A 25,868-nucleotide genomic window follows, 5' to 3' on the forward strand; every position below is an offset into this window, starting at 1 on the left:
GGGGGGCGGAGAGCATGCACCATCTATCAATTAGGTAATGGCTAAACATTCTTATGGTATATGAATGTGATAAAATACTATTATGCTATCAAAATAATGAAGAGAATGATTTCAGAGAAAACTGGGACAATATATAAAGTGATATAGAATGAAGTGAGCAAAACAATAATTTTTACAATAGTAAAGGCAAACAACTTAAAAAGACTTAGCTCAACACAACAATCAATCATAATTAAAAGGGCTCATGATGAAAGATTCTCTCTACCTCCTGAAGTGGACAGAGTGCAAATTATGACATATTTTGTTAGGATGAGGTCAATCTAGGAATTTATTTTGCTTGACTATTATCCATGTTTGTAACATGATCTTATTTTTCTTTCTTTCTCAAGGGAAAAAGGTGGACAGAAGAAGGCAGATGTTTTGCTGATAGAAAAGTTAAAATTTTTTAAAGCAATATGATTAAATGTGCTTCACTTTTTATTTAAAGCTTGTGCTAGTCCTCAAGTCCTAGAGGTCAGAAAAAAACTTTTAAATGACAATTATTCAGTTAACTTGATCAATGTAGTTAGTCAGAAAGGTGAATTTCTTTTTTTTTAGATACTTTTTAATGAATGCTAGACAAAACACCAACCCAAAACAGGGCATAACAGTGAACCAAACAACTTTTTTTTTTCAGCAGGAGCCTCTGAGTATGGATATTCACCATATACAATGAAAAAACAATAAGCAAAAGTCAGTTGTGCCTGATTTTAGCAGCTAGTTTTCAATATAAATTCATTCTTCCTTCTTTATGTGGTTCTGCTTAATGGATAGCCGTCGTAGAATATTTTGGAGAAGAGAGAGAAGAATTAAGGCAGTAGACTAAGAGGATATTGCTATAGTCTAAGCAAGAGCTATCATCTCTGATAGTCTGAACTAGAATAGTGGCTTCGTGAGTGAGGAGAAAGAGTTGAGTAGAAGAGCTCTTATGGAGAGAGAAACAGGATTTGCCAACTTGTTAGATAGAAACACTGAGTGAAAATAAAGAGTCAAAGATGAAACTAAGATTGCAAAAACTTGTGTGACTAGAAGCCACACCTCCCCCTCCCCCATCTGAACTAATGAAAGTGTGGTTTAGTCTGGTTTATAGACCATTTTTAAAATAAACATTAATTACTTTCAAAGCTATCTCATATTAGATTAACCAATTTTTGCCCTATGAAAGTCTTTTGAGAACATTTAATCTATAGATGAATAATTACTATTTCTGTTGTTTAAAAACTACTGTTATTTTTTAAGCATTTGAGGATTACTGAAAATGTTTCCCCCCTCAGAAATCTGATGTCAGTTGTAACCCTTTTTCTAAGTTTTAGCAATGTTACTCATTTGTACTACCTTTGAGGAAAACTACTTGATAAGCAAAGACAAATTCCATTTACCCTTGTTAAACTTAGTTTTCAAATTCTTTCATTTGAGAGCCAGGAATTTTAATTCTTCACAAGGCTGACACAAATTTGTTTTTCTGAGATATTCAGAAATGGAATACTTTATACTTTAATATAATCTATGTCTTTTAGCACATCTTTGTTTTGTAGAGATAAGCTAAGTTACATGGATTTGATTATAGTTAAAGTTTCCTATCCCCACATCATCATACTCAACTTGAGTGTTTATTTTGTTGCTCTTCTTCCCAAGAGGTGGCTGAATTTCAGTGATGGTGTGTATATGCGTAGGTATGTGGTCCCCAAAGTCCTTTGAAATCCTTAGAGATAGAAATTGCTTAAGCTTCTCTTCCTCCTCTTTGGACGTAGAATGCGGGCATTAAGTTGATTATTTTTAAAACCTAATTTATTTATTTGCTCAGTGCTCTTAAGATTTAAGTTGAAGATAGTATCAGTACATCAAAATAATTATATTTGTTTTACGCAGAAATAACAGGCTCAGAATTCTCTGTGTGAAGTTTTACAAAGCAGTTTTTTTTTTAAACCCTTACCTTCCATCTTGAAGTCAATACTGTGTATTGGCTCCAAGGCAGAAGAGTGGTAAGGGTAGGCAATGGGGGTCAAGTGACTTGCCCAGGGTCACACAACTGGGAAGTGTCTGAGGTCAGATTTTGAACCTAGGACCTCCCGTCTCTAGGCCTGACTCTCAATCCACTGAGCTACCCAGCTGCCCCCTTACAAAGCAGTTTTTACAACAAATTTTACAGCAAATTAGGATTGATCCAAGAGTATTTGCATTTAAAAATCTAAAACAGAAAAGGGTTACATCACTGTTTATCTTCACAATTTGTTTGTTTTATAACTTTCATTTGGGGGATTAGAAATTAGAAACATGGCTTTTCCTAACCCTTAAAAATTATAAGTTCAATTGGAAATTGGGTAGCCCTCAAAAATTGTAGGTTCCCAAATGAGACTGAGTCTTTAGTTCATTAGTCTTTGTAATGTGTGTGATCAAACATTGTGAGGGTGGTTGGAAAGGAAGCATTCTCTCATCTCCATGTTAGCCATCTGTGGAGCTAGTCTCCAACATAATCACACTGGCCCATTTTTGGACCAGCACTCCTTCACTTTGCCCCTTCTGTGTGCAGTCTCCCAAATTCTACCTTTTTGAGCCTTAGTTGTCTCCTCTGGTGTTTAACTGTATCCTGGGTACTCAAAGCATCAACAATTGAGATTTCTACCCCCTTAACAGCCTCAATTCAGCCTTTAGTTGCCATTATTTTTCATAATATGAAAAAGAGATTGCAGCCTATATTTCAATCAATACATTCAGTTCTTAATCATAGGATTATAGATTTACACCTAAAATACACCCTAGAGATCATCTAATCCAAAACTCTCATTTTTTAAAGGCTAGGAGAAGGAGCCCTAGAAATATTACTTTAAAGTCGCCTACCTAGAAAAGCAGAATCAAGGTACTATTTCAGATTTTCTTAACTCCTAATCTAGACTACATCTCCTCTCTATGACTGTCTTCATTAGGAAAGAATTAAATGCTGCCACAAACCAAACAATTTGATCAAAGATATGAACTTCCTCTGCCTCTGGAGGGCACCTATGACTCTTTCTGTCTCCTAAGTGCCATGCTACAACCAGCAATGGCCAAAAAAGTGGTCTTTTGTGGAAGGATTTGAATCTTTAACCTAACCAACGATTCACTCCTACAGGGCTGACTCATCTTTCATATTGTGGCCATAATATATATTTTATAAAAGTTTGTTGAATTGAATTCAGTCATTTGGTTACACTAAAGCTCTTCTAGCAATATTAAGGTCAATAATAATTTTATTAATGAAAATGATTCATTATTCTATTTCCTTTTTGCCTTTCTTTATATCCTAGTTCTTAGTACAGAGACAGGCAAACAATCACTTAATAAATGCTTGTTGACTGCCAATGCTTTATTTTCTCACAGGTTTCACAAAATCTAAGGATCAGCAGTCGTGTAGAGCAAACTTTTCATTTTTCAGATGAGGAAAACAAGACCCAGGAAAGTTTAGTGACTTGCCCAAGATCAAAGAGTCAATGGCAGAAACAGGATTTAAACTGAGGTCCTCTGATTCTAAATCTAATGTTCTTCCTACTGTAACATGTTGCCTCTCTAGCAACTAAAATAAATGATATCTAAAAAGAGGCACTCTAGAGCATGAAAAAGCATTAGTTACTACATATAATGCCATCAAATGACCCAGAAAAAAAAGTATCTTGGAATCTTGGATTCTAACACATGTCAAAAGCTCCTTTTGTGAAACTACACTCTGTACTCTCTTCTCGCTCCCTATCTCTAACCTACTGGTTGTTGTTATCCTGATTTCCAATCCTTTAATAAACATTGAACCCATCACTATTCTCTAGCCTCTCTCTACCCTTCTGATCTTATCAACCCCATGTTCAGCCCTGATTCCACAATTTGGTTTAAAAAAAAAAAAAACACTTTGCTATTTTATTACTTTAATTTCACTTCACTTTCCCTAAAGAGCAAATTCTTATAACAAAGAATTTAAAAGGGGGAGGGGGGGGAAGCAATTCTACATAACTAAAATATCAATTGAATTTGAAAGTATATGCAATGTTCCCTCATTAGTCCCTCATACATCACTTTTGAAGGTGGGAGAAAGCAAGGTGGATTTTCTCACCTCTACTACAGATGGCCTATCCTTTTAATAATGAACTAGTCATCATCTTGGATTCAATTATTCTCTTGATTTGCTGCTGTACCCAACATGCTAATCTTCATCCCTGAATAACCTAAAGCTATCAAATTTTAACAAATAGCTACCTACCTAGCTATTAAAGTTCAATAGAGAAAGTCACCAAAGTGAATTTAATTTACTTCATTCAATATAAATATAGTATATAATCTCAACAAGGATTTCACTACTACTTAGGAATCCTTCATCTCTATTTATTTAACCCCACACACACACACAAAAGGAAGAAGGAGTTCTTATTGGTACTTTTTGTTCTTCTCAATCCCTCTCCAAAAACAATTTACCCTTATAAGAACAAAAAAGTTTAGGAAAACTAACCAATAAACAGAAAAAGTCAGATGCTAAATACAGTATTTAGAGGATGAAATGTCTTCATTGGGTGTCGAGTTTATACATTATACATTAAGATTTCATAGTTTAATTTTAGTTTCAATTATTTTAGTGTTGTTCTTTCTATTTATATTGTTGAGATTATGGATATTGTTTTCCTGGTTTTGATTACTTCACTTAGCATTAGTTCATGTAAGTCTTAACATGCTTCTCTACAGTCATCATTTTGATCATGTCTTCATGTACTACAATTTTTTTTAGCCATTTCTAATAAATGTTCCCAGTTTTTTTTTCCTACCACAAAAGTGCTGCTACAAATATTTTGGCCTTCTATAGTCTTGCTGATTTACTTCATTCTGTATACCAGAGTCTTTTGTTTTCTCCTGAAGTCACCACCAAACATACTTCAAGGGATCATAGATTTAGAACTAGAATGGAATCTCAAGAGTACAAAAGAAACTAATGCCCCAAAATGTTAAGTGATTTGTGCAAGATAATAAGCAGAAGTAGGATCTGAACCCAAGATACAGCTCATTACACCCTGTCAATGAAGCCACACCAAAAAAGTCCAACATTCCTTCTCACTTCTCTCAGTGCTACTTTCAGTGGTATAACTGCTACTGATGTTCCATATGCTCTTAGAAATTGAGTTGTCTTCAAAGAATGCTATCTACTTCCAGAGAAAGAACTGTTGGAGTCAGAATCAAGATGAAAGCACATGATTTTTCACTAATTTGGGTTTCTGTTTTGGGGTCGTGGTTTTTATATGATTATTTGCTTACAAAAATGAACAATATGGAAATATGTTTTGCATAATAATATATGTATAACCTTGATCAAATTGCTTTCCAGCTCAGGGAGGGAAGGGAGACAATTTGGATCATATAACTTGGAAAAACTAATGTGGAAATTTGTTGTTACATGTATTTGATAAAAATAGATATTTTAAAAATAAAAAAAAAAAAAAGAAGAAATTGAATCATCTTCTGCTACTCTCAAACCTTCAATGGTCTCCCAACATGGGTCTCCCTTCTCTGGGAAGAGATTAAAGATAACCTAGTTGCTTAAATCACTAAGAAGTCTGAGGTCATCAAAGAGGAGCCTTCAACTATACTACCCCACTCTTCAGAATTTCTCAACATCATCCCCCATTATCCTTCTCTCTGGTCACAGAAGAAAAGGCAATCCTTTTCCTCACTAAAGCTAATCCTTATAGCTACAATGTTCATCCTACCTCTTCCAAGACCTTGTTCCAACAATTATCCCATCTCTCAAACATTTTCAATCTCTCTTCCCACTGGCTTCTGATTAACTTACATGAATTCACAGGTATCACTCTTGAAGCTATGAAGAAATTCTAGATCTAGCAATAATACAAGAAAAACAAATCAAGAGATATGAAAGGACAAAAAGGAAAGAAAATTAGCACTTATTTGTAGATAATAAAATGATTTACATAGAAAAACCTAGTGAATTAAAAAAGTTTTGAAACAATAACTGTAGTAAAGTAACAGGATATAAAGTAAACTCACAGAAAAGAAATTCCACTCAAAGTTATTATAGAATATATAAAATATCTAAGAGGCTAGTTCCCAAGCCACTCAGAATTTATATGAATACAACTACAAAACACTCTTTACAGAAATAAAAACTTAAATAACTGAAGAAATTATTCAGAATTGGGTCATATCAATATAATAATTTTTAAAAGACCTATCTAAATCAATTTACATATTTGGTGCTATGCCAAAAAAACAAAGGGTTACTTTAAAGAACTAGATATCATTCAGGGAGTGGAAAGAATGATCAGAGCCTAAAAGGATCTGGTTTATAAAACAAAAATCATCAAATCTATCTGACAGGGATAAGAATAGTAAATCATGTAATTTCATTAATATAGGGAAGCTCCTAGATGAAGAAATTCTGTCTATTAATGCAGGTTGACACATTCTTTGCAACTTATATCTATCCATATCTATGTCATGGATGCCTCGGGGACAAGTAAAAACTATCTAGCATTAATTTAAAAATAGAAAAAGTGATCAGAGGAACAAATTAAGTAAAAAAGACCCCAAAACAACAGAACACAGAATCATGGTATACAAGAGAACAAAAACACATTAACTACCAGAGTAATAAGAATTCCTTATTTGACAAAAACTGATGGAAAAACTAGAAAGCAATATTTACAACAAAATCTCACACCATATACCATAACAAATTTCAAAAGGATAGAAACCAAATCTAAGAAGTTATATGATAAGGAGATTAGAGGAGAAGGGTAGGATATCCCTTTAACAACTGTAGTTAGGGAAAGAATTCTTATACATGGGATAGAGGTGATCATGGAATATAAAATAAAAAATTTTGATAACCTATAAAGCTTTTTTCACAAACAAAATCAATATAGTTACAAATAGAAATAATTAAGAAAAACATTTTCACAGCAAATTTCTCTGATAAAGATCAAATTTGATTACTGGATACATAAAGAACTCATAAAATGTGAAAGAACAAAAGTCTTTTTTTCCAATATATGTGATCAAAAGATATAAACAGGTCCCAAATAAAAAAATAAAAATAATCAATGAACATATAGAAAAATGTTTCAAATAACTACTAAGAAAAATGAAAATTAAGGAAATCTAGGTTCCATCTCACACCAATCAACTTGGCAAAGAATAACAATTTTTTACAAGACATAAAAAGTGGCATCATAGGAAAATCAGGAGAAAAAATTTAGATCTATGGATGAGGGAGAGTTCATGATCAAATTAGAAATGGAGCCATCACAGAAGGTAATTTGGATAATTTTGATTCCATAAGATTTTAAAAGCTTTGTAATGGTCCCCAAATTAAAAGCAAATGAGGGAAAAAATCTTTGGAGTAAATATCTCTGATAAAGATCTCATATCTAAGATATATAGGAAAATGATTCAAATTTATGAAACTAAGAATCATTCCCCAATTGATAAATGGCAAAGAATATGAACAGGTAATTTTCAGAGGGTTAAACACAAACTATTAAAAGCCATAACGGAAAAAGAAAAAACCTTCCAAATCATTAATAATTAGAAAATGTTTAATTTAAACAACACTAAAGTATCATGTAGTATCTCATACCTATCATATTAGCAAAGTTGACAAAAAAAGGAAAAGGACAGATGCTGGAAGGAATGCGGGAAAATAGATACATTAATGTATTGTTGGTAGAACTATAAATTTAATACAGTCAATCTAGAAAACAATTAAAAGCTATGCCAAAAAAATGTTATTACATGATACATATCCTTTGACCCAATGATTCTACTACTAAGCCTACACCATGAAAATATCAAAGAAAGAGGAAAAGGTCCGTATGTACAAAAATATTTATAGCAGTCCTTTCTGTAATTGCAAAGACCTGAAATCTAAGCGGGGCACCCATCAATTAGGGAATAGTTGAATAAGTTATGCTTTATTAATGTGATGAATTATATTGTAAGAAATTAGATGGTTCAGAGAGGCCAGCCAGCAATTGGCAAAACAATAGGCTTTTACTTTTCACATTTTAACTCTCATAAAGGAAGGCTCAATGATATGTATATGGTAAAAATAAAGCAAGAAATTCAAGGCAAAGAATACATTTGATAATGAACTGGAATGACCTCCAGGAACTGATGCAGAGCGAAAGGAGCAGAACCAGAAGAACCTCATACACAGAGATGGATACACTGTGGCACAATCGAATATAATGGACTTCTCTATTAATGATCCAGGACAAAGAACACTGTCCATATCCAGAGAAAGAACTGTGGGAGTAGAAACACTTGGAAGAAAAACAACTGCTTGAACACATGGGTCAATGGGGACATGACTGGGGACGTAGACCCTAAACCAGTGATTCCCAAAGTGGGTGCCACCGCCCCCTGGTGGGTGCTGCAGCGATCCAGGGGAGCAATGATGGCCACAGGTACGTTTATCTTTCCTATTAATTGCTATTAAATTTTTTTAAAAATTAATTTCCAGGGGGCTAAGTAATATTTTTTCTGGAAAGGGGGCAGTAGGCCAAAAAAGTTTGGGAACCACTGCTCTTAATAATCACTAGGGCAAATATTAATAATATGGAAATAGGTCTTGATCAATGACACATATAAAACCCAATGGAACTGTTCGTTGGCTACAGGGAGTGGGAGGAGGGGAAGGAAAGAACATGAACCACGTTACCAGGGGAAAATATTCTAAATCAATTAATTAAATAACATTTTTCAGATAAAAAAAAGAATGCATTTGAGTTTGCCTGAGGAGTAGGAAAACCTAGTCTCTATCACTGAAAAAAGGGTATTTAGGACTTGGGTATAATGATCTTCAGGCCAACACAGGAAAACAGAGAATGGCTCTTTAAAGAAGCTTCCAACAGAACTCCAGATTTTCCAGCTCTCTACATCCTTCTAATAAATATATGAGATTCTGGGCTGATGTGTGTCTTTGAACCAGTTTGCTCCCCTTTTTTAATTTTCAATCTGATCATTCATACCTCAGAAATCAGCAACAACTATAATCAGGAGACTTGATTTACTCTTTTGTTGATTAAAAAAGTAATAGTGAAAATGTCAATGAATCAAATTAAACTTACAAGTGTATTGTAATTTTTTTTCTGACAGTTATTTAACATTTATTAGCACTCCTCTGCCTAGGTCTTTCACTAGTCAGTCTACATCAGGGCACCCTTATTAGGCAAGTAGAGGCAACAGATTTTATAGGAAGGACTAAGGGTAGATTCTTATCAGTTCCCTATAGCTGATGGTATAGATAAGAAGATGCTAAGTATTACTTGTGAAGACTCTGGTTAAATACAAATGGGAATGGAAGTTTCCACAAAAGAGCAGGGCATGGAGTCTTAAGTAGGAAGAAGCAGCATATTTATAGCTAAGATACATTTGCTGCAAGGGAGCCTTACAGCTCTCTGAGAGACTGAAAATGAAGAAAGGCCTTCTGTACTATAATGATTTAGAGAGCATTCTACTGTAGAATTTGTATTTTCTCAACTTAAAAAAAAAAAAAAACTTTGCTAGTTCCATTTGTTATATATAATACCTATTTTTTTGACTGGCTGGCTGAAGAAAGCACTCAGTCTGAAGAGAGGAAGACTTAATTTTAAATGTGTTCTTAGACACTTAATTGGCTGTGTGACCTCAGGCAAATCACTTAAGTTCTCTTTGCTTCTGTTTCCTCATATGTAAAATGGGGAAAATAATAGCACCTACCTCCCCAGGGCTATTATAAGGATCAAATTAGATAATAAACATACAGAGCTTAGCACACTGCCAGGCACATAGTATTAAATAAATGTTACCTATTGTCATTATTATTATTATTATTATTATTATTATTATTATTATTATTATTATTTCAAACCTAGAAAGAAATTATTTCTAACCTAGAAAGGCTTGTATAAACTGATGCAATGTGAAGTGACCAAAATCAAGAAAACAATTTTTAAAATAACAACAATATTGTAAAAGCAACTTTGAAAAGTTCCCTCTGATCAATCCAATGACCAGCCATGATTCCAGAAGGCTAGCAATGATACATTCTAAACTCACTCTCGTGATAGAGAATTAATGGAATTAAGAGTCCAGAATGAAATATATACACATTGCATGCGCGCATGACATGGTCAATGTAGGAATATTTTGCTTGACTATACATTATTTGTTAAAGATCTCTGGTTTTCCTTCTTTTTCAATGGGAGGATGTGGGAAAGTGGAAGAGGAGGTAGATTTGGTTAACTGAAAATATTTTAATCTTAATTTTAATTTAATTTTAATTTTAATTTAAAATAAAAAACTAACCAGTAGCCTGTGGACTTGTTTTTAAAATACTTTTTATTTCTTTTGTAATCCTGTGCATTTTATGTATTTAAAAACATTATTCTGAGTTGGGGTCCATAGGCTTCATCAGATTGCCAAATGAGGCTATTAAAAAAAAAAAAAAGTTAAGAACCTCTGTAGAAGGAAATCTTCTGGATGTCCCAATAGTGCCTCAATCTTAAAAAATCCCAAAAAGACCCTTACTGCCTACAATGGCTTTTGCTTTTAACTATACTACCGCTTTCAGGGCATCATCATTCATTCACCCACTCACCCATGGTTCAAACATTGGCTTTTTCATAAACTCTTCCCATTCATATCCACTCAATTTACAAGTCCTAGTGGATCTAACTCCATGATACCTTCCAAATCATAACATACTATTCTCTCCTTCCCCTCTATTCCCACAGCCACTTCCTTATTATTGACTCCCCTCACTAGCAGGTGCTTGGCTCTTTACTAAAATTATAATTCACATTTCCACAGTCCTTAAAAGGTTTACGAAATATTTTGCCACAGTCATCCTATGATATAATTTTAAGTGTCTTCTCATCTACTCTCTTTCCCTTATATGCCATTTTTCATAGCACTGCTAAATTAATCTTATTTATGTATAAATTTGGTCACATTACTATTCTGATCAAAAATCATTTATGAATAGCTAATTCTGAGTAAAATTAAAATATTCACCTAGCATTCAAGACCCCTGCAGTTATAGCTGGCAAAAACCAGAAGCAGAAGAGCAGAGGTATGATCTGGCCTGAAACCTTTGGAGGCACCTGGAAAGAAATGTGTATGTACCTTGCTGATGGAAGTAAATCCTTTTTGTTTTAAATGGACACCTTGAGGACTTGGGAAGAGTGTTATATCAGAAGAAAAGTGACCACCAGAAGCCCATGGCATTGGCCAACAGCAAACTCACTGATAAAATACTCTTCACAAACTGCCCCTGATAAATGTAGTAAAAAATCTGAGGAATTTGGAAAAAATATTAAGATATGTATGACTGGATGAAAAGTAAGTAAAAGCAGACTATATACACAGCTAAAATTATACAGATAAAAGGATCACTAAGATGGAAGCTGCAGTTTTAATAACTGAAAAACTCCCAATAGTCCTAGAGGAGAGATAATAAAACATTTTGACAGAAGAAAAGAAAGTAAAATGTTGCATGTTTTATAACACAAGGTTACTGTATTGGTTTTTTTGTTTAACTGTTTTTCTTTGTTGCCAAGAAAAAGCGAGGAAAAAATATACATATATATTTTAAGGGTTAACAAAATATTTTAATTTCTTATTATAACAAAATTATTTTAATAAAGAGGAAGAACATAGGACATCTGCCAGAAAGACTCCCATTAAAGGATCATCATTAAAAGCCATTGAGATCTATAGAGGATATTTAGTACAATCTCTTCACTTTACAGATGAGACTGAGATTAAGAATGTGCAAAAATTCATAGATTGCAAAAGATCTGAATCCAGACCCTATGCTTTCCAATCTCTTTTCAGCAAACTTGATCAATAAAAGTAAATGCTGCACCGAAACATCCCTTGACCCAATTGTCCTTAGATGCCTGGTGAAGAGTAAAGCACCAGGCTAATTGTCAGCAGGAAGTGATACAAGACAAGCAAAATGGGCATGACTTTTAGGGGCCTGGGGGTAAATGTACCTTTTTTTTTAACAGTAATGACAGATATTTAAGATCATACAGTCAGGTCTAACTTCCCTTTTTATAGATCATTTTATAGATAAGAGGAATGCAGTGAAAAAAGAGAATAAAAAATAAATGTAAAAATATGATGATGGTCAACTCTTGCTATGGTAGTTAGATGTGATATGATTATGACTAGAGAACATGACATACAGTGTACAGATGGCTATTTCATTTCACAAATTTCCTATTTTTTTTCTTTCAGGAAAGTCCATATTACCATATAATAAAAGGTACCTCTGAGATGGTCTCTGAATTCAAGAACTTTAAGTTCTCAATTCCAAACAAATACAAATAAAGCTGTTTTTTAAAAAATGTTCATTGTCTTAAATTCAGTAAGTATGGGGGGAAAAGTCTGGAATGTACTTGGCTTTTCAGGCTCATTCATATAAAAGAAAGTAGCATAAAATAGTGGTGTTACGTCTGAATAGGAAAGGAAAAAAATTATATATGTGGTATTTGAGAGCAAGAGTTTATTCTTAGCTATTCATTTTTCTTTCAGTCTCACTCTTGATAAAACTATGAGACCATGCTGGTAAGAAACAGGGATGAAACAATCTACTGTACATCAGTTTCACATATTCAATTATCTGCTATCTTTCTTTTCTGCCTACCAATATTAATGCCATGCCTTCAAATTTCATTGAGGACGATGGAAGGGAGTAAAAAGAGAGAAAACTTTACAAATGGCCTCAATTGCTTTGGTGAAACATGAGGCAAGGATCTCAGGGAAGAGGGTACAGGGAAGGGGAAGTGTAAGACTTTCAAGGAGGGAGAGATGAAAAGGTTTGGGAAGGCTACTATGAGAAAGACAGTTTGGGTGTAATGAGGAGCCAGTTGAAAATATGTAACATTAATAAGAACTTTAGAATTTAGGACTTCTGGGTTAAGATGACTGCTGAGTAGAAGCAGGGCACTTTTACCCTCCTCACCACCAACCACCAGCATACCTCCAAAGGACAAAAAAAAAAAACCAAATCCAGATGAAAGAAGAGACCCGACAACAGGGTGCAGTATAGAAGGTACATGGGATTTGGGCACTTCCACACTATAAGAGGGGGAAATGGGTCCCATCAAAACTCGAGCTGATCAACCTTCCCCCACCCCACCCACAGTACCAGAGGCAGAGGCTTTGCATCAGAGTTAGAGTGAGTGGGGGCGCAAAATCTAGCTCCTTGGTGGCTAACTGGCACCACTAGGAGCTTGCCGCTGAGAGAAGCAAGACTTGAGACCCCAGGAGGCTGGAGAGCTCAGACCCTGGGCGTGGGTGTGGGGCTGAGAGAGGCAGCGGCAGCTTGCTGAGACTCAGGGGAAAACCTCAGGTGGAGGAGCAAGTTTGGGCCAATTTCTGGGCACTGGGTAGCTGACTAGGACCACGGGGGCTGGACCCTGAAAACAGCTAGACCAGAGACCCCAGGAGGCTGAGGGAAGCAGACCTTGGGCGCAGGAGCCTTGCAAAGTAGCCTCAGGAAAAAACTGCTCCTTAGTCCCATACAAAGAGAATCAGCTTGTCTTACTCAGACTTCTGGCTGAGAAAGCATAATGATGCCAAGCAAGGCCCAAGAAATAAACACCAAAAAGACCAAGAAAAAAGCTCTAACACTTGATAACTTCTGCACAGAGGACAAACAATTAAAGACATCCAAACCTTCCCAAAAAAATGAAAATTGGTCACAAGCTCTTGAAGAGTTCAAATCTGAGATCATGAGAAAGAAAGGAAGAGATCTGGCAAGAAAAGTGGGAAATGGTTCAAAAAGAAAATAATAGTTTAAAAGGTAGAATTTCACAATTGGAAATTGAGATTCAGAAATTAAATGAAATGATAAGCAAATTGAAGACCAGAAATGACCAGCTGGAAGCCATGAAGGGCCAGATAGACCAGACGGAACAGGAAAACCAAAAGAGTATAGCCAAAAACAGTCTTTAAAGCAGTGGTTTTTTCCAGAAAAAATATTACTTAGCCCCCTGGAAATTAATTTTTTTTAATTTTAATAGCAATTAATAGAAAAGATAAATGCACCTGTGGCCATCACTGCTTCCCTCCCCCCCCCCCCCGCCACAAATCGCTGCAGCACCCACCAGGGGGTGGTGGTGCCCACTTTGGGAATCACTGGTTTAAAAGCTAGAACTGGGCAAGTAGAAGCCAATGATCTCACAAGACAGCAAGAATTAATAAAGCAAAGTCAAAAGACTGACAAAATAGAAGGAAACATGAAATATCTCAATGAGAAGACAATAGATCAAGAAAACAGGTCTAGAAGAGATAATTTGAGAATCATTGGTCTTCCTGAAAAATCAGAAATAAATAGAAATCTGGACACGGTATTACAATAAATTATCCAAGAAAATTGCCCCAATGTTCTTCAACAAGAGGGCAAAATAGACATTGAAAGGAACCATAGATCACCCTCTATACCAGTTGTTCCCAAACGTTTTTGGCCTACTGCCCCCTTTCCAGAAAAAATATTACTTAGTGCCCCCTGTCACATACTATCACCACTTCCCTGGATCACTGCAGCACCCACCAGGGGGCAGTGGCACCCACTTTGGGAATCACTGCTCTACACTAAACCCTCAAAAGACAACCCCCAGGAATATAATTGCCAAATTCAAGAGCTTCCAAGTTAAAGAAAAAATATTACAGGAAGTGAAAAAGAAAAAATTCAAATATCAAGGAGCACCAATTAAGATCACACAGGATCTGGCAGCCTCCACACTACAAGACTGCAAGGCTTGTAATATGATATTTAGAATTGGGTCTACAACCAAGGATTACCTACCCATCAAAACTCACTATATACTTCCAGGGGAAAGTATGGGTATTCAACAAGATATATTTCCAAGTATTTGCACAGAAAAGGCCAGGACTAAGTGGAAAGTTTGATATCCAACCACAAAAAAAGCAAGAGAAACATGAAAAGGTAAATAAGAAAGAGAGGGGGAAAAAAGAAAACTCTTATTTTTAAATTTGCTTCTTTAAGGGCTTCGATAAGATCAAATTATTTGTATTCCTATATGGAGAAATATTATGTGTAATTCTAAAAAATTGTACTCACTATTATAGTAATTAGAAGAATTAGTCATAAGGAGAGGTTGGAGTACTAAATGGTCTAAGACAATATTGGGGGGAAAAAGTGGGGAGGGAGAAAAGAAGATGGCACCAAGAGAAACTTGAAGAAATAAGAAAAATAGGATAATCTATACCACACAAAGAGGGTATGGAAAGGGGAAGGGATGAATACTATAAGAAGGAGAGGAAGAGAGCATTAATAGTAAATACCTAAACCTTACTTTCAGCGGAATTAATCCTGAGGGAAGAGTAGCTAGATCCATTGGGATATCAAATCCTATCTAACCCTACAGTTAAAGTCAGAAGGGATAAACCAAGGAAGGAGTGGGGTGGGGAGTTCATAAAGGAAGGGGAAGAGAAGGGGGAGGGAATTCATTAGGCCTTAAAAAATAAGAGGTGAAGGGAGAGGGTGGAAAGGGTAGTAAACCAAGGTAGGGGACAAGGGGGACTGATTTATAACAAACCACTGGATAAAAGGAAATGGCGTAAGAAGAAGGGGAGGATACCAAAATGTTAAGGAATACACAGCTGATAATCATAACCCTGAATGTGAGTGGGATGAACTCACTCATAAAACATAAGCAAATAGCAGAGTGGATTAGAAAACAAAATCCCACCATATGTTGTCAACAAGAAAACATACATGAGGCAGATGGACATACACAGGGTTAAGGTCAATGGCTGGAGTAAAATCTTTTGGGCTTCAACTGAGAAAAAGAAGGCAGGAGTGGCAATCATGATTTCTGATAAAGCCAAAGTAAAAATAGATCTGATTAAAAGAGATCGGGAAGTTAATTACATCCTGATAAAAGGCAGTATAGATAATGAGGAAATAACAGTACTCAACATGTACACACCAAATGGTATATAATCCAAATTTCTAAAGGAGAAACTGGCAGAGCTCAAAGAGGAAATAGTAAAACTATACTAGTGGGAGATCTAAATATTCCTCTACAGATCTAGATAAATCAAACCAAAAAAAAAAAAATAATAAGAAAGCGACAACAGAGGTGAATGAAATCCTAGAAAAATTAGATTTAATAAATATGTGGAGAAAAATAAATAGGGACAAAAAGGAAAACACCTTCTTTTAAGCTGCACATGCTACATTCACAAAGACTGACCATGTACTAGGGCACAAAAACATAGCAAAAAAATGCAAAAGAGCAGAAATGATAAATGTAACCTTTTCATCAGATCATAATGCACTAAAAATAATAATCAGTAAAGGCACATGGACAGGCAAATCAAAATCTAATTGGAAATTACATAATATGATTCTCCAAAATCAGATAGTTAAAGAACAAATCATAGAAACAATTAATCATTTGATCAAAGAGAATGAAAATGATGAGACATCCTACCAAAATCTGTGGGATGCAGCTAAAGCAGTACTCAGGGGGAAATTTATATCCTTGAGTGCATATAATAACAAATTAGAGAGGGCAAAGATCAATGAACTGGGCATGCAAATAAAAAAAATAGAAAGGGAACAAATTAAAAATCCCCAGTTAAAAACTAAATTAGAGATTATAAAAATCAAAGGAAAAATAAAAAAAAATTGAAAGTAAAAGAACTATTGAATTAATAAATAAGACTAGAAGCCGGTACTTTGAATAAACAAATAAAATTGACAAAGTACTGGTCAATCTAATTAAAATAGGTAAAGAAGAAAACCAGATTATCAGTATCAAAGATGAAAAGGGAGACCTCACCTCTAATGAAGAGGAAATCAAGGCAATCATTAAAAACTATTTTGCCCAATTATATGGCAATAAATAAGGCAATCTAGGTGATATGGATGAATATTTACAAAAATACAAATTGCCTAGATTAACAGCAGAAGAAATAGATTACTTAAATAATCCCATATCAGAGAAAGAAATTGAACAAGCCATCAAAGAACTCCCTAAGAAAAACTCTCCAGGACCAGATGGATTCACAAGTGAATTCTATCAAAATTCAAAGAACAACTAATTCCAATACTATACAATATCTATATTGTATATTCGATATCCAATACTATACAATATCCAATACTATACAAACTATTTGACACAATAAGCAAAGGAGTTCTACCAAACTCCTTTTATGACACAAATATGGTACTGATTCCAAAGCCACATAGATCAAAAACAGAGAAAACTACAAACCAATCTCCCTACTAAACATAGATGCAAAAATCTTAAACTGAATACTAGCAAAAAGACTCCAGGAAGTGATCACGATTTATTCATTATGATCAGGTGGGATTTGTACCAGGAATGCAAGGATGGTTCAACATTAGGAAAACCATTCACATAATTGACCATATCAACAACCAAACCAACAAAAACCACATGATTATCTCAATCAATGCTGAAAAAGACTTTGACAAAATACAACACCCATTCCTACTGAAAACACTAGAAAGTTTAGAAATAGAAGGGCCTTTCCTAAAAATAATAAATGGTATATATTTAAAACCATCAACAAACATCATCTGCAATGGGGATAAATTAGAAGCATTCCCAATAAGATCAGGAGTGAAACAAGCATGCCCATTGTCACCTCTATTATTTAACATTGTACTGTAAACACTAGCAGTAGCAATTAGAGAAGAAAAAGAAATTGAAGGTATTAAAATAGGCAATGAGGAGACCAAGCTATCACTCTTTGAAGATGATATGATGGTCTACTTAAAAACATCCTAGAGAATCAACTAAAAAGTTAGTGGGAATAATCAACAACTTTAGCAAAGTTGCAGGATACAAAATAAAACTCACTAAATCATCAGCATTTCTATATATCTCCAACACACTGCAGAAGGAAGAGTTAGAAAGAGAAATTCCATTTAAAATCACCCTAGACAATATAAAATACTTAGGAATCTCTCTGCAAAGACAAACACAGGAATTATATGAACACAACTACGAAACCCTTTCCACACAATTAAAACTAGATCTAAACAACTGGAAAAATATTGAGTGCTCATGGGTAGTACAAGCTAACATAATAAAAATGACCATCCTACCCAAATTAATTTACCTATTTAGTGCTATACCTATCAAACTACCAAAAAACTTTTTTACTGAATTAGAAAAAACTATAACAAAGTTCATTTGGAAGAACAAAAGACCAAGAATATCAAGAGAAATAATGAAAAAAAAATATGAAGGAAGGTGGGCTAGCAGTACAAGATCTTAAGCTGTACTATAAAGCAGTCGTCATCAAAACGAAGAGACAGAAGGGACGATCAGTGGAATAGACTAGGGGTAAGCAAACTCAGCAAGAGAGTTTTCGATAAACCTAAAGAACCCAGCTTTTGGGACAAAAACCCACTTTTTGACAAAAACTGCTGGGAAAATTGGAAAACCCATATTTTTTTCTCCCATATTGAGAAATTGGGCCTAGATCAACATCTCACACCCTATATCAAGATAAATTCAGAATGGGTGAATGACTTGAATATAAAAAAGAAAACTATAGGTAAATTGGGTGAGCACAGAATAGTATACTTGTCAGATCTATGGAAAGGGAAAGATTTTAAAACCAAGCAAGAGTTAGAAAAAAAAAATCACAAAATGTAAAATAATTTTGACTTCTTTAAACTAAAAAGGTTTTATATAGACAAAACCAATGCTACCAAAATTAGAAGGGAAGCAACAAATTGGGAAAAAAATCTTTATAACAAAAATCTCAGACAAAGGTCTAATTACTCAAATATACAAGGAGCTAAATCAATTGTACAAAAAAATCAAGCCACCCCCAATCGATAAATGGGCAAGGGACATGAATAGGCAATTTTCAGATAAAGAAATCAAAACTATCAATAAGCACATGAGAAAGTGTTCTAAATCTCTAATAATTAGAGAAATGCACATCAAAACAACTCTGAGGTATCACTTCACACCTAGCAGATTGGCTAAAATGACAATAAGGGAGAGTAATGAATGTTGGAGAGGATGTGGCAAAATTGGGACATTAATGCATTGCTGGTGGAGTGGTGAACTGATCCAACCATTCTGAATGCCCTTTAAAAGATTATCTGTCTTTTGATCCAGCCATAGCATTGCTGGGTTTATACGCCAAAGAGATAATAAGGAAAAAGACTTGTACAAAAATATTTATAGCCGCACTGTTTGTGATGGCAAAAAATTGGAAAATGAGAGAATGATCTTCGATTGGGGAATAGCTGAACAAATTGTGGTATCTGGTGGTGATGGAATACTATTGTGCTCAAAAGAATAAAGAACTGGAGGAATTCCACGTAAACTAGAATGACCTCCAGGAACTGATGCAGAGTAAAAGGAGCAGAGCCAGGAGAACATTGTACACAGAGACTGATACACTGTGGTACAATCCAACATAACGGACTTCTCTATTAGCAGCAATGCAAGGCTCCAGAGCAAGGCTGAGGGACTTCTGAGAAAGAAAACTAGCCACATTCAGAGGAAGAACTGTGGGAGGAGAAACACACAAGAAAAACAACTGCCTGAACACATGGGCTGATGGAGATATTATTAGAGATGTAGACACTAAACGATAACTCTAGTCCAACGATCAAATGTGGAATTAGGTCTTGATCAATGATACATGTAAAACCCTGTGGAATTGTGCATTGGCTAAGGGGGGTAGGGGGAGAGGGAAAGAACACGAAATATGTAACTATGGGAAAATATTCAAAATTTAAATTAAAAAAAAAAACAATAACCTTGGAAAAACTAGTCTGCTCTATTCCCCAGGGTATATGCCTAAGTAAAATTCTTACTTCCAAACTTCCCCTAACTTAGAATACCCACCTTCCATAGATTTTTCTACTTCCCTTCTGTTCAGAAAATGCTAGCCTTCCTTTAAGACCCAGCTTCTGTAGCTTCCATGAGGATTCTTAGTTCTCCCCATATGTTTCCTTAATAATAATAATAGCAAGAGATCACTAGGATTACTCACTATGATCAGGTAGGATTTATACCAGGAATGCAAGAATGGTTTAATATTTGGAAAACCATCCATATAATTGACCATATCAACAACTAAACCAACAAAAACCACATGATTATCTTAATCGATGCTGAAAAAGTCTTTGACAAAATACAACACTAATTCCTATTGAAAACATTAGAAAGTATAGGAATAGAAGAGCCTTTCCTAAAAATAATAAATGGTATATATTTAAAACCATCAGCAAGCATCATCTGCAATGGGGATAAATTAGAAGCATTCCCAATAAGATCAGGAGTGAAACAAGGATGCCCATTATCACCTCTATTATTTAACATGGTACTAGAAACACTAGTAGTAGCAATCAGAGAAGAAAAAGAAATTGAAGATATTAAAATAGGCAATGAGAAGACCAAGCTATCACTCTTTGCAGATGATATGATGGTCTACTTAAAGAATCCTAAAGAATCAATTAAAAAGCTAGTGGAAATAATCAACAATTTTAGCAAAGTTGCAGGATACAAAATAAACCCACATAAACATCAGCATTTCTATGTATTTCCAACACATCTCAGCTGCAAGTTAAAAAGAGGAATTCCATTTAACATCACCCTAGATAATATAAAACATTTAGGCATCTATTTGCCAAGACAAACACAGGAATTATACGAACACAACTACAAAACACTTTTCACACAATTAAAACTAGATCTAGGGGGCAGCTGGGTAGCTCAGTGGAGTGAGAGTCAGGCCTAGAGACAGGAGGTCCTAGGTTCAAACCCAGCCTCAGCCACTTCCCAGCTGTGTGACCCTGGGCAAGTCACTTGACCCCCATTGCCCACCCTTACCAATCTTCCACCTATGAGACAATACACCAAAGTACAAGGGTTTGAAAAAAAAAAACCTAAAAAAAAAACAAACTAGATCTAAACAACTGAAAAAACAGTAAGTGCTCATGGGCAGGACAAGCTAACATAATAAAAATGACCATCCTACCCAAATTAATTTACTTATTCAGTGTTATACCTATCAAACTACCAAGAATTAGTTTTACTGAATTAGAAAAAATCATAACAAAGTTCATTTGAAAGAACAAAAGATCAAGAATATCAAGAGAAATAATGAAAAAAAAATATGGGAAGGATATAGGCCTAGCAGTAAAAGATCTTAAACTGTACTATAAAGCAGTGGTCATCAAAACAATATGGTACTGGCTAAGAAACAAAAGGTAGGATCAGTGGAATAGACTTGGGGTAAATGACCTCAGCAAGCTAGTGTTCAATAAACCCAAAGATCTCAGCTTTTGGGACAAGAACTCACTATTTGACAGAAAGTGCTGGGAAAATTAGAAAACAATATGGGAGAGATTAGGTTTAGATCAACAAACTCATCTTCTAAAGACACTGAAAGGAAGCCTGTCTGATGGAACACCTTTCCTGGAAGTCAGTTCCTTTGCTCCCCACAATGGAGAGAGATGCCTTGAGTTGCTGTTAGAAGAGTTTTACAGGTCAACCCTTGCATTCTAGGTCCTGACTCCACAGCTGTAAATCAGAGATAATTCAGCATCCTGGCTTGTCAGTTGCTTCCATTCCACCTTGATCTCAAGGCACTCAGTCTTTGTTTCAAGGATGTATCTCTTTGCTGCTTCTACTTCAATTAATTTCTTTGCTAGCTTAGTTCTCCCTGCATGGGCAGAGTTTAAAAGCACTTTTAGATTCAGAACACCTAAAGTCTTAAGAACTATTAATTCTCTTAAGAGTCAGGCAGACCACTTAGGCCTAAGAGTTAATTTCTAACATACTTTGATTTTTTTTTAATCCTTCCAAGATTTCAAAACCTATCTAGAGCTCCTCATTCTTTAAAAAACAAAAAAAACTATATAATTTTATTTCCTGCAAACTATCCTCCTATATCCCTTTAACAGCAAAACTCCTAGAAAAAGCCATCTACAGTTCTTACCTACATTCTTTCACCTCCCCCTCACTACTCAACCCCTTACAATACGGCTTCCATATCTACCACTCCAATGAATGTGCTTTACAAGGTTATTAACAATCTATTACTAAAAGCCTTTCCTCTGGCTTTACCATTCTTCATTTCCTTATGGATTTACATGACCAAAGTGAAGGAAGATTTCCCAAATAAGATGAAAAGGAAAAGGAGGAAAAAAGTATTACATACTTATTATGTACCAGATACTATGTTAATTAAGCACAACACTTTACAAATATTATCTAATTTAATCTTCACAACTCTGGGAGGCAGGTTCTATTATTATCCCCATTTTACAAATGAGGAAAATTAGGCATACAGAAAGATGAAGTGACATGTCCTGGGTCAAATAGCTAGTGGTGACTCAGACTGGATTTAAACTTTGTTTTACGTTTTCCTCACTCCAGGCAGTATGCTCTATCCACTCTGCAAAGGTCAATTTGAATACTGTGATTATCTTTTCAATTTGCCCTGCCTCTCCAATTAAAGAGGTAAAAAAATAGAGGAAACTCCAAAATATATGCAATACTTCTTAGTAGTCTTTACAAATCAGAATATCACTTTATTAGCTTAAGAATTATGTAAAATTTGCTTTGTCCATAAAATTATCAAATCTGAAATATTTAGAGATCTGAAAGCCAAGGACTACCACCACCACCATTCTACCCCAGAAAAATGAAAAAAAATAGGGAGCAGAAGGTTTGAGTTCTTTATCTCCACATTCCCCAGCAAACAATTTGGAGAAATAAGATATCAAAAACATAATTTAAAAGGAAAATTGCTCTAATCAGGCCAGACTGCAATTTGCTTAAAGACCATACCTTTCTTCAACTTATTGGTAGTTCCAACACCTTTGCAAGCCCACCCCTTCCCATTCTCCCTGTGATGACCAAATGTCTGGCAAAAAGATAATTGTATAAAATAAGGCACATTTAAGTTTTCCTTTAATATAACCGCTACCACTCCTGCATCCCTCCAGAAGAAAAAGACTTTTCAGCTTAAAAAACATAATCAGTCCCCGAAACAAAACTTTCTTGGACTCAACTACATCATGTCCTACTTTTAGAAGTTAACAATTCAGGAATATAATGACAACCATGTCCCAGTTCCCAACTACAAGCACTATACTATTAGACTATGCCACCTCAAAATCTAGCTGCAGGATCAAGTACCCCTGTTTTAAGCCAATACCGTCTACTGCCAATTCAATCACTTCTTTCACAAATTTATAATCTGACCTCCATACCAGAAATTCAGGGGTGGGACATCAGACATGATCTAGTGGTCTCTCAAAAACAGGAACATCAAATCAAATATACAGATTTCATTTCAAATTCCTATAATGGCATTTAGTAAACTTCCCTGATATCACACCTTTCAAGAATGAGAAAGTTAAAGAAAGCAGAAGCAATGTACTATCTTGTTCCCAATCTAGCTAAGGGCTAGAGTGCTTTTCGATCTTCATGATCAAACCAGAATTTGGATCCCAAATATTTTAAAGAACATACAGGAAATTTGGCAGAGGAAAGTAGGACATTTTAGAGACTGGGAATAGCATGAGCAAAAGCATGAAGTGTGATGTACATTCATGTTTTAGTTTGGTTGGAGCTGGAGACAGTTAACATAACAATGAAAAGAAAGTGCAAGACTGTGGAAGACTTTCTAGGTTAAAAACTTTGAAAGTGACTTGGTAAACAACAGGAATATAAAGGATGGACAGGCAGTCACAAGACCCATAAAGCAGTTACTGCAATCATTCTAGGCAAATAGAGATGAAGTGCAGGATCATACAGTGGTAGCAGTATGAAGCAGACAGCCCAAGGTCCTCAAGGAGCTTACATTCTACTGGGGATACAGCTCACAAGATAATTTGAGGAAAGGGAAAACACTACACTAAAGAGTTCAGGAATGGTTTCCCATAGAAAATGTTTAAGGAAGCTAAAGATTCTAAACGTCAGGAATGAAGAGAAGACTGCATTTCTAGCATGGAAATTTCCAGCACAAACCTCTGCAAAGATTGGCTGAAATGAAGAGCACACAATATTAAATACACCCAAAAAGGTAGGCTAGCAGCTAGCATCTTCTTTTGTATGGAGAGAGTAAATATTGGTGAAGTGGATATCAAGCAAGATTTTACTGTAAGATTTTTTTTTTGGGGGGGGGGGAAGGGGGTGATGAGAGCCAAACTATGGTAGTGGTCATCTGAGCAGAAATAAGGCTAATGAGAAAGATGTTTTCCAAGCCACCTGCCTCAGAGATATCAGTGACCAGGGATATAGCTCAACACCTCTCTGTGAAAGAAAACTCCTAAGGTGGAATCAACAGAAATCTTGGCCTTAAGAAATATAGGAGAAAGAAAAATCAAATATAACAAGGAAAGTCTTCAATATAAAAAACTAACTGAATGGTGGCACCACTGACAGAAACAGCAAAATCAGAAGGAAGAGGTTCTTTGGGGGCAGCTATCTACAAAACCCAAAAGCCTAATCTGACCATAGGTCATTTGGCCCCATTCACTGAGCTGGATCTTGTCACAGGCAAAAAATTTGCGGCCAAACTGTGGTCCAGTAGACAGAGCAATGGACTGGGGGGGTCAAAATAACTGACATATCCTAGTCACAGCTTCATAATACACTTTTAGTAACTGTCAGAGAGCTGCAAAATTTCTAATCATTATGTAACTATGGGATAGGAGGATGAGGTTTTGGGCAGGACATTTTTTTAAAGTGTTATCTATATAACTATTTATCTATAGACATAGCTGTTTATATGAATATCTACATACACTTGTTTAAAAATCTATTCCATTTAGGAACATAGTAATAGCTCACATATATACGTTGGTTACAATATGCACTATATACATATAACATATACATATGTATTATATAATGCATACACATACTGTATTATAACATATAGAATGTATTATACATTACATATACAACTACCCTGGGAGATAAGGTAAGATAATGGCTATTATTCCCACTTTACAGATGAGGAAAGAGGTCCAAGTGCTTCTGAAACCAAATCTCTTCTGACTCCACTGTGCTAAAACAATCTTGTCTGGCATGCTGCAGACCAATGGGGAAACTATGGGGAGAAAACTGTCTTAAAAGAAAAACTTTTTGGTGAGATGATGGAAGGGGGCGCTGGGGAAGGGAAAAGACTTTCTCCCACTTTTTTTTTTCCTTTTCTGAGCCTTCACACTTCCAAATCTGAGTACGTTTCTTCATTTGAATCTGGAGAATAATTCAGAACTCCCCAGCCTCCGAGACGTGTTGAGACAAATAAGTGTGAAGACACTCTGAACTCTAGAGAAGATCCAGCCTCGATTAGACTATTCTGGGGAATGGGTCAAGAACAAACCCCTTAGTCTTGGCCCGGGATGATGCTGAGTGCTTGGCACAGGTGCTTTAGTAAGTAGTCACAGATCTATTGCCTGGTGGATACACTGGTCTGTCTACACCCGCACTCCGTAATCAAGACCCCGACAGAACGCAGCGCCCTTATTCTTGGCTCCTCCCTCTCCCAGGATCTCTGAGAACTTGAACTCGCTCCGCTTCTCTGCCCCCACCCTTCTCCTCTCACGACACCCCAACTCTCCCGACGCTCCCCATGCTCCTCTCCTGGGACTAGGCGCCCCTCTGTGGGCGCCCCCCGAGGCTCCGCGGACCGCCCCAGCTCCCGGCCCCGTGCAGACTTCTCCTTCCACCAGCCCCAGCTCCGGCGCCTCCCGGGCCGCACGCCGTGCCCCCCGCCAAGCTTGCCCGAACCTGGCCCGAGCGCTGTGGCGG

The 25,868-nt window shown here is 35.7% G+C and overlaps 1 protein-coding gene across 1 annotated transcript in view; it reads right to left on the reverse strand.

The window, feature by feature from the left end:
- Positions 1-25,868, reverse strand: part of MKLN1 (muskelin 1) — a 240,632-nt gene that overhangs the window by 214,189 nt on the left and 575 nt on the right. The window lies entirely within an intron of this gene.

The sequence above is a fragment of the Gracilinanus agilis genome, chromosome 5 (assembly GCF_016433145.1).
Source record: "Gracilinanus agilis isolate LMUSP501 chromosome 5, AgileGrace, whole genome shotgun sequence".
Lineage (NCBI taxonomy): Eukaryota > Metazoa > Chordata > Mammalia > Didelphimorphia > Didelphidae > Gracilinanus > Gracilinanus agilis.